General features: G+C 40.8%; 14 non-coding genes across 14 annotated transcripts; 9 read left to right on the forward strand and 5 right to left on the reverse strand.

The window, feature by feature from the left end:
• Positions 1 to 1713: 1713 nt before the first annotated feature.
• Positions 1714 to 1808, reverse strand: TRNAI-UAU (transfer RNA isoleucine (anticodon UAU)). The gene is made up of 2 exons: positions 1771 to 1808; positions 1714 to 1749 (listed from the first exon to the last, which is right to left on the reverse strand). It is a non-coding gene; the product is annotated as a tRNA-Ile (tRNA).
• Positions 1809 to 2097: 289 nt separating this feature from the next.
• Positions 2098 to 2179, forward strand: TRNAS-GCU (transfer RNA serine (anticodon GCU)). The gene has a single exon. It is a non-coding gene; the product is annotated as a tRNA-Ser (tRNA).
• Positions 2180 to 2768: 589 nt separating this feature from the next.
• Positions 2769 to 2840, forward strand: TRNAT-UGU (transfer RNA threonine (anticodon UGU)). Its single transcript has one exon. It is a non-coding gene; the product is annotated as a tRNA-Thr (tRNA).
• Positions 2841 to 4010: 1170 nt separating this feature from the next.
• TRNAI-UAU (transfer RNA isoleucine (anticodon UAU)) lies at positions 4011 to 4105 on the reverse strand. The gene is made up of 2 exons: positions 4068 to 4105; positions 4011 to 4046 (listed from the first exon to the last, which is right to left on the reverse strand). It is a non-coding gene; the product is annotated as a tRNA-Ile (tRNA).
• A 289-nt stretch (positions 4106 to 4394) lies between these two features.
• TRNAS-GCU (transfer RNA serine (anticodon GCU)) lies at positions 4395 to 4476 on the forward strand. The gene has a single exon. It is a non-coding gene; the product is annotated as a tRNA-Ser (tRNA).
• A 589-nt stretch (positions 4477 to 5065) lies between these two features.
• Positions 5066 to 5139, forward strand: TRNAT-UGU (transfer RNA threonine (anticodon UGU)). The gene has a single exon. It is a non-coding gene; the product is annotated as a tRNA-Thr (tRNA).
• Positions 5140 to 6309: 1170 nt separating this feature from the next.
• TRNAI-UAU (transfer RNA isoleucine (anticodon UAU)) lies at positions 6310 to 6404 on the reverse strand. The gene is made up of 2 exons: positions 6367 to 6404; positions 6310 to 6345 (listed from the first exon to the last, which is right to left on the reverse strand). It is a non-coding gene; the product is annotated as a tRNA-Ile (tRNA).
• A 289-nt stretch (positions 6405 to 6693) lies between these two features.
• Positions 6694 to 6775, forward strand: TRNAS-GCU (transfer RNA serine (anticodon GCU)). The gene has a single exon. It is a non-coding gene; the product is annotated as a tRNA-Ser (tRNA).
• Positions 6776 to 8606: 1831 nt separating this feature from the next.
• Positions 8607 to 8701, reverse strand: TRNAI-UAU (transfer RNA isoleucine (anticodon UAU)). Its single transcript has 2 exons — positions 8664 to 8701; positions 8607 to 8642 (listed from the first exon to the last, which is right to left on the reverse strand). It is a non-coding gene; the product is annotated as a tRNA-Ile (tRNA).
• Positions 8702 to 8990: 289 nt separating this feature from the next.
• TRNAS-GCU (transfer RNA serine (anticodon GCU)) lies at positions 8991 to 9072 on the forward strand. Its single transcript has one exon. It is a non-coding gene; the product is annotated as a tRNA-Ser (tRNA).
• Positions 9073 to 9661: 589 nt separating this feature from the next.
• TRNAT-UGU (transfer RNA threonine (anticodon UGU)) lies at positions 9662 to 9733 on the forward strand. The gene has a single exon. It is a non-coding gene; the product is annotated as a tRNA-Thr (tRNA).
• A 1170-nt stretch (positions 9734 to 10903) lies between these two features.
• TRNAI-UAU (transfer RNA isoleucine (anticodon UAU)) lies at positions 10904 to 10998 on the reverse strand. The gene is made up of 2 exons: positions 10961 to 10998; positions 10904 to 10939 (listed from the first exon to the last, which is right to left on the reverse strand). It is a non-coding gene; the product is annotated as a tRNA-Ile (tRNA).
• A 289-nt stretch (positions 10999 to 11287) lies between these two features.
• On the forward strand, positions 11288 to 11369 carry TRNAS-GCU (transfer RNA serine (anticodon GCU)). The gene has a single exon. It is a non-coding gene; the product is annotated as a tRNA-Ser (tRNA).
• Positions 11370 to 11958: 589 nt separating this feature from the next.
• Positions 11959 to 12032, forward strand: TRNAT-UGU (transfer RNA threonine (anticodon UGU)). The gene has a single exon. It is a non-coding gene; the product is annotated as a tRNA-Thr (tRNA).
• The last annotated feature ends 261 nt before the right edge of the window (positions 12033 to 12293 follow it).

The raw sequence follows: 12293 nt of genomic DNA on the forward strand, positions 1-12293 counted from the left end.
ATGTCAAATAAAGGGAAGTATTTTGTGCTTAATTGAAATTAGATCTTTCATGAAGTGTCCAGAGGATTGCCTATTCCTCACTCCTGGCCTTCCAACCAGTTTGGATAGATAGACTGATAAGAAAGCATTTCTTACTCCTAAAGTTTCAGCCGTCTCAAGTGTATGAGTGTTTACATTTGTCTGCCCCACAGAGACAGATCACTTCTAATAAGTGAGTTCTCTATCTGTCACTGATTGCGGACATACTCACTAGAGCTTTCAGTATGGTCATAAATGTGAATACTCTTATGTTCTCAAATCAAAATGGAGTTTTTCCTACTTTCAAGAAAAGTGTCTTAAGCATGCTCTTCGATTTGTGCACGCATGTAGACATTCAAATGCAACTGCATTTCCATACAGAGTCTCAAAATCATAGATATCTTCATACCGCAGTAAGAATACATGTTGCGATTTACAAACTGCAGGCAGACTGGCCTTGTAGCACAGTGGCAGAGCACTGGTCTTGTAAACCAGGGGTCATGAATTCAAGCCTCATCAGGGCCTTTTTATATGTGTGTTTCTGTATGTTGTTTTCAAGTCATTCTTTCTAGGAGTCACACCTTGTCTTAAGTTTGCTTATTGACAAGCTTCCCTTTCCATCTTTCATCTTATCAAGAAGACTTCATGAAAACCATTGAACCATAAACTATTGCCTCACCCCTTCCGATCGCCTGACGAACGCCTGACAAACGCCATTCTCACCCCGCCGGGCAAGCCCTGCCGGGCAAAGCCAAATAAGCCATGCATATTTAGAGTTCCTTTGAAAGGCAGAGCGAGGACTAGGACGTCTGTTCCGACTGAGTCTGCATCCACAGAAAGGATGAAATAAGGCTCTAGAAATTTCACCAAGGAGATATGAACTTCATCCCCCTTAAAATACTTTTTCTCCCAGATACCCCGGCTCTTAGTCAAATGAGGTTAATCTTCAAAACCCCACCCCCACTAACCATAAATATTCACCTCTCCTGCTGTCCATTCAATTGATACAAGGTATCTTGTACATGGAGAGAATGTGAGAAAAAGCAGAATTGCTTCATAGATTTGGTGACTTTGGATGGGTGGGCTGGATAAAGAAGTGAACTTGGTTTCCGGAAAGGGAGTATCATGATGGGAATGAGGAAAAGAGAACATGGACCACATTCACAGGTTAGAGAAATAAATGTAATAGGTTGAATGGTTTTGAAAAGCTAGCTTTGAGCAGGAATTGTTTTTTAAAATTGCAAAGAACTAAAAAAGTCAATGTGGGATTGAAGGCACAATCTGAGCAGAAAGCACCATAAGCTGCTATGGTGCAACTCTTATGTTGACTAGAAACTTTAATATGATGATGCTCTTCTTTTGATATTTCTTTGAGTTACATTTTATTGTATGTAGCTGACACAGCACTGTTTGCAGCTCCTCAGTTTATGGTTATCCCGTGACAACAATGTATTCATCATATTTATTATTCTACAAAAGTATTTTTAAATGCACTGATGTGGTGTTTGCATGCTATGCAAGATGGTACATCATTGAATGTTTATAAGGAGCATCGCATAGGATATGTGATATTTGGCACCTGGAGGAGTCGGACACGCAGATCCTGAAAAGAAGTTAAGACTCTATAGCAAGAGCCGTCTTTATTCTGAGTCTAATCTTTACTTTTAGTGAAATGGTTTATGAAAACCAATCAACTGCTCCAGGTGAGGCTCGAACTCACAACCTCGGCATGGCTCAGTGCAAGTACTGCTGTATAAGTACCGCGCGCTAACCGATTGCGCCACTGGAGCTCACTGTTTTCATTTCTCCCCATTTGAGCCATCTAGTGCTAACCAAGTAGATACTGCACTGCTCCATTATTCACTGTGCAAGATCGACTCACATGCTAGCATGTTATCATGACTATTAAAAATACAGACCAAATGGAATAGATTTGATAATTCTGCTATATCGTGTGCTCTGTCTATTGAACACCCCATACATTTGCCGTTCTGACACAGTCTAGGATAAACTTATGCTTATTTTTAATTAGCACATAGTTAGAATTTCACCAAAAATGAAATATAGGCTCCTAAGGCAGACGAGGTGGCCGAGTGGTTAAGGCGATGGACTGCTAATCCATTGTGCTCTGCACGCGTGGGTTCGAATCCCACCTTCGTCGGAAAGCCATCAGACACTCTTTTGAAGGTGAGCATGTCTTGTAGTACAATTACACTCTCTTTCAAGACACTGCCATAATCCACTAGAAGGGCCCAACTGACTATTCCATTATGGCATTTATGTCAAATAAAGGGAAGTATTTTGTGCTTAATTGAAATTAGATCTTTCATGAAGTGTCCAGAGGATTGCCTATTCCTCACTCCTGGCCTTCCAACCAGTTTGGATAGATAGACTGATAAAAAAGCATTTCTTACTCCTAAAGTTTCAGCCGTCTCAAGTGTATGAGTGTTTACATTTGTCTGCCCCACAGAGACAGATCACTTCTAATAAGTGAGTTCTCTATCTGTCACTGATTGCGGACATACTCACTAGAGCTTTCAGTATGGTCATAAATGTGAATACTCTTATGTTCTCAAATCAAAATGGAGTTTTTCCTACTTTCAAGAAAAGTGTCTTAAGCATGCTCTTCGATTTGTGCACGCATGTAGACATTCAAATGCAACTGCATTTCCATACAGAGTCTCAAAATCATAGATATCTTCATACCGCAGTAAGAATACATGTTGCGATTTACAAACTGCAGGCATACCGGCCTTGTAGCTCAGTGGCAGAGCACTGGTCTTGTAAACCAGGGGTCATGAGTTCAAGCCTCATCAGGGCCTTTTTATATGTGTGTTTCTGTATGTTGTTTTTAAGTCATTCTTTCTAGGAGTCACACCTTGTCTTAAGTTTGCTTATTGACAAGCTTCCCTTTCCATCTTTCATCTTATCAAGAAGACTTCATGAAAACCATTAAACCATAAACTATTGCCTCACCCCTTCCGATCGCCTGACGAACGCCTGACAAACGCCATTCTCACCCCGTCGGGCAAGCCCTGCCGGGCAAAGCCAAATAAGCCATGCATATTTAGAGTTCCTTTGAAAGGCAGAGCGAGGACTAGGACGTCTGTTCCGACTGAGTCTGCATCCACAGAAAGGATGAAACAAGGCTCTAGAAATTTCACCAAGGAGATATGAACTTCATCCCCCTTAAAATACTTTTTCTCCCAGATACCCCGGCTCTTAGTCAAATGAGGTTAATCTTCAAAACCCCACCCCCACTAACCATAAATATTCACCTCTCCTGCTGTCCATTCAATTGATACAAGGTATCTTGTACATGGAGAGAATGTGAGAAAAAGCAGAATTGCTTCATAGATTTGGTGACCTTGGATGGGTGGGCTGGATAAAGAAGTGAACTTGGTTTCCGGAAAGGGAGTATCATGATGGGAATGAGGAAAAGAGAACATGGACCACATTCACAGGTTAGAGAAATAAATGTAATAGGTTGAATGGTTTTGAAAAGCTAGCTTTGAGCAGGAATTGTTTTTTAAAATTGCAAAGAACTAAAAAAGTCAATGTGGGATTGGAGGCACAATCTGAGCAGAAAGCACCATAAGCTGCTATGGTGCAACTCTTATGTTGACTAGAAACTTTAATATGATGATGCTCTTCTTTTGATATTTCTTTGAGTTAAATTTTATTGTATGTAGCTGACACAGCACTGTTTGCAGCTCCTCAGTTTATGGTTATCCCGTGACAACAATGTATTCATCATATTTATTATTCTACAAAAGTATTTTTAAATGCACTGATGTGGTGTTTGCATGCTATGCAAGATGGTACATCATTGAATGTTTATAAGGAGCATCGCATAGGATATGTGATATTTGGCACCTGGAGGAGTCGGACACGCAGATCCTGAAAAGAAGTTAAGACTCTATAGCAAGAGCCGTCTTTATTCTGAGTCTAATCTTTACTTTTAGTGAAATGGTTTATGAAAACCAATCAACTGCTCCAGGTGAGGCTCGAACTCACAACCTCGGCATGGCTCAGTGCAAGTACTGCTGTATAAGTACCGCGCGCTAACCGATTGCGCCACTGGAGATCACTGTTTTCATTTCTCCCCATTTGAGCCATCTAGTGCTAACCAAGTAGATACTGCACTGCTCCATTATTCACTGTGCAAGATCGACTCACATGCTAGCATGTTATCATGACTATTAAAAATACAGTCCAAATGGAATAGATTTGATAATTCTGCTATATCGTGTGCTCTGTCTATTGAACACCCCATACATTTGCCGTTCTGAAACAGTCTAGGATAAACTTATGCTTATTTTTAATTAGCACATAGTTAGAATTTCACCAAAAATGAAATATAGGCTCCTAAGGCAGACGAGGTGGCCGAGTGGTTAAGGCGATGGACTGCTAATCCATTGTGCTCTGCACGCGTGGGTTCGAATCCCACCTTCGTCGGAAAGCCATCAGACACTCTTTTGAAGGTGAGCATGTCTTGTAGTACAATTACACTCTCTTTCAAGACACTGCCATAATCCACTAGAAGGGCCCAACTGACTATTCCATTATGGCATTTATGTCAAATAAAGGGAATTATTTTGTGCTTAATTGAAATTAGATCTTTCATGAAGTGTCCAGAGGATCGCCTATTCCTCACTCCTGGCCTTCCAACCAGTTTGGATAGATAGACTGATAAGAAAGCATTTCTTACTCCTAAAGTTTCAGCCGTCTCAAGTGTATGAGTGTTTACATTTGTCTGCCCCACAGAGACAGATCACTTCTAATAAGTGAGTTCTCTATCTGTCACTGATTGCGGACATACTCACTAGAGCTTTCAGTATGGTCATAAATGTGAATACTCTTATGTTCTCAAATCAAAATGGAGTTTTTCCTACTTTCAAGAAAAGTGTCTTAAGCATGCTCTTCGATTTGTGCACGCATGTAGACATTCAAATGCAACTGCATTTCCATACAGAGTCTCAAAATCATAGATATCTTCATACCGCAGTAAGAATACATGTTGCGATTTACAAACTGCAGGCAGACCGGCCTTGTAGCTCAGTGGCAGAGCACTGGTCTTGTAAACCAGGGGTCATGAGAGTTCAAGCCTCATCAGGGCCTTTTTATATGTGTGTTTCTGTATGTTGTTTTCAAGTCATTCTTTCTAGGAGTCACACCTTGTCTTAAGTTTGCTTATTGACAAGCTTCCCTTTCCATCTTTCATCTTATCAAGAAGACTTCATGAAAACCATTGAACCATAAACTATTGCCTCACCCCTTCCGATCGCCTGACGAACGCCTGACAAACGCCATTCTCACCCCGCCGGGCAAGCCCTGCCGGGCAAAGCCAAATAAGCCATGCATATTTAAAGTTCCTTTGAAAGGCAGAGCGAGGACTAGGACGTCTGTTCCGACTGAGTCTGCATCCACAGAAAGGATGAAATAAGGCTCTAGAAATTTCAACAAGGAGATATGAACTTCATCCCCCTTAAAATACTTTTTCTCCCAGATACCCCGGCTCTTAGTCAAATGAGGTTAATCTTCAAAACCCCACCCCCACTAACCATAAATATTCACCTCTCCTGCTGTCCATTCAATTGATACAAGGTATCTTGTACATGGAGAGAATGTGAGAAAAAGCAGAATTGCTTCATAGATTTGGTGACCTTGGATGGGTGGGCTGGATAAAGAAGTGAACTTGGTTTCCGGAAAGGGAGTATCATGATGGGAATGAGGAAAAGAGAACATGGACCACATTCACAGGTTAGAGAAATAAATGTAATAGGTTGAATGGTTTTGAAAAGCTAGCTTTGAGCAGGAATTGTTTTTTAAAATTGCAAAGAACTAAAAAAGTCAATGTGGGATTGGAGGCACAATCTGAGCAGAAAGCACCATAAGCTGCTATGGTGCAACTCTTATGTTGACTAGAAACTTTAATATGATGATGCTCTTCTTTTGATATTTCTTTGAGTTACATTTTATTGTATGTAGCTGACACAGCACTGTTTGCAGCTCCTCAGTTTATGGTTATCCCGTGACAACAATGTATTCATCATATTTATTATTCTACAAAAGTATTTTTAAATGCACTGATGTGGTGTTTGCATGCTATGCAAGATGGTACATCATTGAATGTTTATAAGGAGCATCGCATAGGATATGTGATATTTGGCACCTGGAGGAGTCGGACACGCAGATCCTGAAAAGAAGTTAAGACTCTATAGCAAGAGCCGTCTTTATTCTGAGTCTAATCTTTACTTTTAGTGAAATGGTTTATGAAAACCAATCAACTGCTCCAGGTGAGGCTCGAACTCACAACCTCGGCATGGCTCAGTGCAAGTACTGCTGTATAAGTACCGCGCACTAACCGATTGCGCCACTGGAGCTCACTGTTTTCATTTCTCCCCATTTGAGCCATCTAGTGCTAACCAAGTAGATACTGCACTGCTCCATTATTCACTGTGCAAGATCGACTCACATGCTAGCATGTTATCATGACTATTAAAAATACAGTCCAAATGGAATAGATTTGATAATTCTGCTATATCGTGTGCTCTGTCTATTGAACACCCCATACATTTGCCGTTCTGACACAGTCTAGGATAAACTTATGCTTATTTTTAATTAGCACATAGTTAGAATTTCACCAAAAATGAAATATAGGCTCCTAAGGCAGACGAGGTGGCCGAGTGGTTAAGGCAATGGACTGCTAATCCATTGTGCTCTGCACGCGTGGGTTCGAATCCCACCTTCGTCGGAAAGCCATCAGACACTCTTTTGAAGGTGAGCATGTCTTGTAGTACAATTACACTCTCTTTCAAGACACTGCCATAATCCACTAGAAGGGCCCAACTGACTATTCCATTATGGCATTTATGTCAAATAAAGGGAAGTATTTTGTGCTTAATTGAAATTAGATCTTTCATGAAGTGTCCAGAGGATTGCCTATTCCTCACTCCTGGCCTTCCAACCAGTTTGGATAGATAGACTGATAAGAAAGCATTTCTTACTCCTAAAGTTTCAGCCGTCTCAAGTGTATGAGTGTTTACATTTGTCTGCCCCACAGAGACAGATCACTTCTAATAAGTGAGTTCTCTATCTGTCACTGATTGCGGACATACTCACTAGAGCTTTCAGTATGGTCATAAATGTGAATACTCTTATGTTCTCAAATCAAAATGGAGTTTTTCCTACTTTCAAGAAAAGTGTCTTAAGCATGCTCTTCGATTTGTGCACGCATGTAGACATTCAAATGCAACTGCATTTCCATACAGAGTCTCAAAATCATAGATATCTTCATACCGCAGTAAGAATACATGTTGCGATTTACAAACTGCAGGCAGACTGGCCTTGTAGCACAGTGGCAGAGCACTGGTCTTGTAAACCAGGGGTCATGAATTCAAGCCTCATCAGGGCCTTTTTATATGTGTGTTTCTGTATGTTGTTTTCAAGTCATTCTTTCTAGGAGTCACACCTTGTCTTAAGTTTGCTTATTGACAAGCTTCCCTTTCCATCTTTCATCTTATCAAGAAGACTTCATGAAAACCATTGAACCATAAACTATTGCCTCACCCCTTCCGATCGCCTGACGAACGCCTGACAAACGCCATTCTCACCCCGCCGGGCAAGCCCTGCCGGGCAAAGCCAAATAAGCCATGCATATTTAGAGTTCCTTTGAAAGGCAGAGCGAGGACTAGGACGTCTGTTCCGACTGAGTCTGCATCCACAGAAAGGATGAAATAAGGCTCTAGAAATTTCACCAAGGAGATATGAACTTCATCCCCCTTAAAATACTTTTTCTCCCAGATACCCCGGCTCTTAGTCAAATGAGGTTAATCTTCAAAACCCCACCCCCACTAACCATAAATATTCACCTCTCCTGCTGTCCATTCAATTGATACAAGGTATCTTGTACATGGAGAGAATGTGAGAAAAAGCAGAATTGCTTCATAGATTTGGTGACTTTGGATGGGTGGGCTGGATAAAGAAGTGAACTTGGTTTCCGGAAAGGGAGTATCATGATGGGAATGAGGAAAAGAGAACATGGACCACATTCACAGGTTAGAGAAATAAATGTAATAGGTTGAATGGTTTTGAAAAGCTAGCTTTGAGCAGGAATTGTTTTTTAAAATTGCAAAGAACTAAAAAAGTCAATGTGGGATTGAAGGCACAATCTGAGCAGAAAGCACCATAAGCTGCTATGGTGCAACTCTTATGTTGACTAGAAACTTTAATATGATGATGCTCTTCTTTTGATATTTCTTTGAGTTACATTTTATTGTATGTAGCTGACACAGCACTGTTTGCAGCTCCTCAGTTTATGGTTATCCCGTGACAACAATGTATTCATCATATTTATTATTCTACAAAAGTATTTTTAAATGCACTGATGTGGTGTTTGCATGCTATGCAAGATGGTACATCATTGAATGTTTATAAGGAGCATCGCATAGGATATGTGATATTTGGCACCTGGAGGAGTCGGACACGCAGATCCTGAAAAGAAGTTAAGACTCTATAGCAAGAGCCGTCTTTATTCTGAGTCTAATCTTTACTTTTAGTGAAATGGTTTATGAAAACCAATCAACTGCTCCAGGTGAGGCTCGAACTCACAACCTCGGCATGGCTCAGTGCAAGTACTGCTGTATAAGTACCGCGCGCTAACCGATTGCGCCACTGGAGCTCACTGTTTTCATTTCTCCCCATTTGAGCCATCTAGTGCTAACCAAGTAGATACTGCACTGCTCCATTATTCACTGTGCAAGATCGACTCACATGCTAGCATGTTATCATGACTATTAAAAATACAGTCCAAATGGAATAGATTTGATAATTCTGCTATATCGTGTGCTCTGTCTATTGAACACCCCATACATTTGCCGTTCTGACACAGTCTAGGATAAACTTATGCTTATTTTTAATTAGCACATAGTTAGAATTTCACCAAAAATGAAATATAGGCTCCTAAGGCAGACGAGGTGGCCGAGTGGTTAAGGCGATGGACTGCTAATCCATTGTGCTCTGCACGCGTGGGTTCGAATCCCACCTTCGTCGGAAAGCCATCAGACACTCTTTTGAAGGTGAGCATGTCTTGTAGTACAATTACACTCTCTTTCAAGACACTGCCATAATCCACTAGAAGGGCCCAACTGACTATTCCATTATGGCATTTATGTCAAATAAAGGGAAGTATTTTGTGCTTAATTGAAATTAGATCTTTCATGAAGTGTCCAGAGGATTGCCTATTCCTCACTCCTGGCCTTCCAACCAGTTTGGATAGATAGACTGATAAAAAAGCATTTCTTACTCCTAAAGTTTCAGCCGTCTCAAGTGTATGAGTGTTTACATTTGTCTGCCCCACAGAGACAGATCACTTCTAATAAGTGAGTTCTCTATCTGTCACTGATTGCGGACATACTCACTAGAGCTTTCAGTATGGTCATAAATGTGAATACTCTTATGTTCTCAAATCAAAATGGAGTTTTTCCTACTTTCAAGAAAAGTGTCTTAAGCATGCTCTTCGATTTGTGCACGCATGTAGACATTCAAATGCAACTGCATTTCCATACAGAGTCTCAAAATCATAGATATCTTCATACCGCAGTAAGAATACATGTTGCGATTTACAAACTGCAGGCATACCGGCCTTGTAGCTCAGTGGCAGAGCACTGGTCTTGTAAACCAGGGGTCATGAGTTCAAGCCTCATCAGGGCCTTTTTATATGTGTGTTTCTGTATGTTGTTTTTAAGTCATTCTTTCTAGGAGTCACACCTTGTCTTAAGTTTGCTTATTGACAAGCTTCCCTTTCCATCTTTCATCTTATCAAGAAGACTTCATGAAAAACATTAAACCATAAACTATTGCCTCACCCCTTCCGATCGCCTGACGAACGCCTGACAAACGCCATTCTCACCCCGTCGGGCAAGCCCTGCCGGGCAAAGCCAAATAAGCCATGCATATTTAGAGTTCCTTTGAAAGGCAGAGCGAGGACTAGGACGTCTGTTCCGACTGAGTCTGCATCCACAGAAAGGATGAAATAAGGCTCTAGAAATTTCACCAAGGAGATATGAACTTCATCCCCCTTAAAATACTTTTTCTCCCAGATACCCCGGCTCTTAGTCAAATGAGGTTAATCTTCAAAACCCCACCCCCACTAACCATAAATATTCACCTCTCCTGCTGTCCATTCAATTGATACAAGGTATCTTGTACATGGAGAGAATGTGAGAAAAAGCAGAATTGCTTCATAGATTTGGTGACCTTGGATGGGTGGGCTGGATAAAGAAGTGAACTTGGTTTCCGGAAAGGGAGTATCATGATGGGAATGAGGAAAAGAGAACATGGACCACATTCACAGGTTAGAGAAATAAATGTAATAGGTTGAATGGTTTTGAAAAGCTAGCTTTGAGCAGGAATTGTTTTTTAAAATTGCAAAGAACTAAAAAAGTCAATGTGGGATTGGAGGCACAATCTGAGCAGAAAGCACCATAAGCTGCTATGGTGCAACTCTTATGTTGACTAGAAACTTTAATATGATGATGCTCTTCTTTTGATATTTCTTTGAGTTAAATTTTATTGTATGTAGCTGACACAGCACTGTTTGCAGCTCCTCAGTTTATGGTTATCCCGTGACAACAATGTATTCATCATATTTATTATTCTACAAAAGTATTTTTAAATGCACTGATGTGGTGTTTGCATGCTATGCAAGATGGTACATCATTGAATGTTTATAAGGAGCATCGCATAGGATATGTGATATTTGGCACCTGGAGGAGTCGGACACGCAGATCCTGAAAAGAAGTTAAGACTCTATAGCAAGAGCCGTCTTTATTCTGAGTCTAATCTTTACTTTTAGTGAAATGGTTTATGAAAACCAATCAACTGCTCCAGGTGAGGCTCGAACTCACAACCTCGGCATGGCTCAGTGCAAGTACTGCTGTATAAGTACCGCGCGCTAACCGATTGCGCCACTGGAGATCACTGTTTTCATTTCTCCCCATTTGAGCCATCTAGTGCTAACCAAGTAGATACTGCACTGCTCCATTATTCACTGTGCAAGATCGACTCACATGCTAGCATGTTATCATGACTATTAAAAATACAGTCCAAATGGAATAGATTTGATAATTCTGCTATATCGTGTGCTCTGTCTATTGAACACCCCATACATTTGCCGTTCTGAAACAGTCTAGGATAAACTTATGCTTATTTTTAATTAGCACATAGTTAGAATTTCACCAAAAATGAAATATAGGCTCCTAAGGCAGACGAGGTGGCCGAGTGGTTAAGGCGATGGACTGCTAATCCATTGTGCTCTGCACGCGTGGGTTCGAATCCCACCTTCGTCGGAAAGCCATCAGACACTCTTTTGAAGGTGAGCATGTCTTGTAGTACAATTACACTCTCTTTCAAGACACTGCCATAATCCACTAGAAGGGCCCAACTGACTATTCCATTATGGCATTTATGTCAAATAAAGGGAATTATTTTGTGCTTAATTGAAATTAGATCTTTCATGAAGTGTCCAGAGGATCGCCTATTCCTCACTCCTGGCCTTCCAACCAGTTTGGATAGATAGACTGATAAGAAAGCATTTCTTACTCCTAAAGTTTCAGCCGTCTCAAGTGTATGAGTGTTTACATTTGTCTGCCCCACAGAGACAGATCACTTCTAATAAGTGAGTTCTCTATCTGTCACTGATTGCGGACATACTCACTAGAGCTTTCAGTATGGTCATAAATGTGAATACTCTTATGTTCTCAAATCAAAATGGAGTTTTTCCTACTTTCAAGAAAAGTGTCTTAAGCATGCTCTTCGATTTGTGCACGCATGTAGACATTCAAATGCAACTGCATTTCCATACAGAGTCTCAAAATCATAGATATCTTCATACCGCAGTAAGAATACATGTTGCGATTTACAAACTGCAGGCAGACCGGCCTTGTAGCTCAGTGGCAGAGCACTGGTCTTGTAAACCAGGGGTCATGAGAGTTCAAGCCTCATCAGGGCCTTTTTATATGTGTGTTTCTGTATGTTGTTTTCAAGTCATTCTTTCTAGGAGTCACACCTTGTCTTAAGTTTGCTTATTGACAAGCTTCCCTTTCCATCTTTCATCTTATCAAGAAGACTTCATGAAAACCATTGAACCATAAACTATTGCCTCACCCCTTCCGATCGCCTGACGAACGCCTGACAAACGCCATTCTCACCCCGCCGGGCAAGCCCTGCCGGGCAAAGCCAAATAAGCCATGCATATTTAAAGTTCCTTTGAA

This window comes from Lissotriton vulgaris, chromosome 5, assembly GCF_964263255.1.
Source record: "Lissotriton vulgaris chromosome 5, aLisVul1.2, whole genome shotgun sequence".
Classification (NCBI taxonomy): Eukaryota; Metazoa; Chordata; class Amphibia; order Caudata; family Salamandridae; genus Lissotriton; species Lissotriton vulgaris.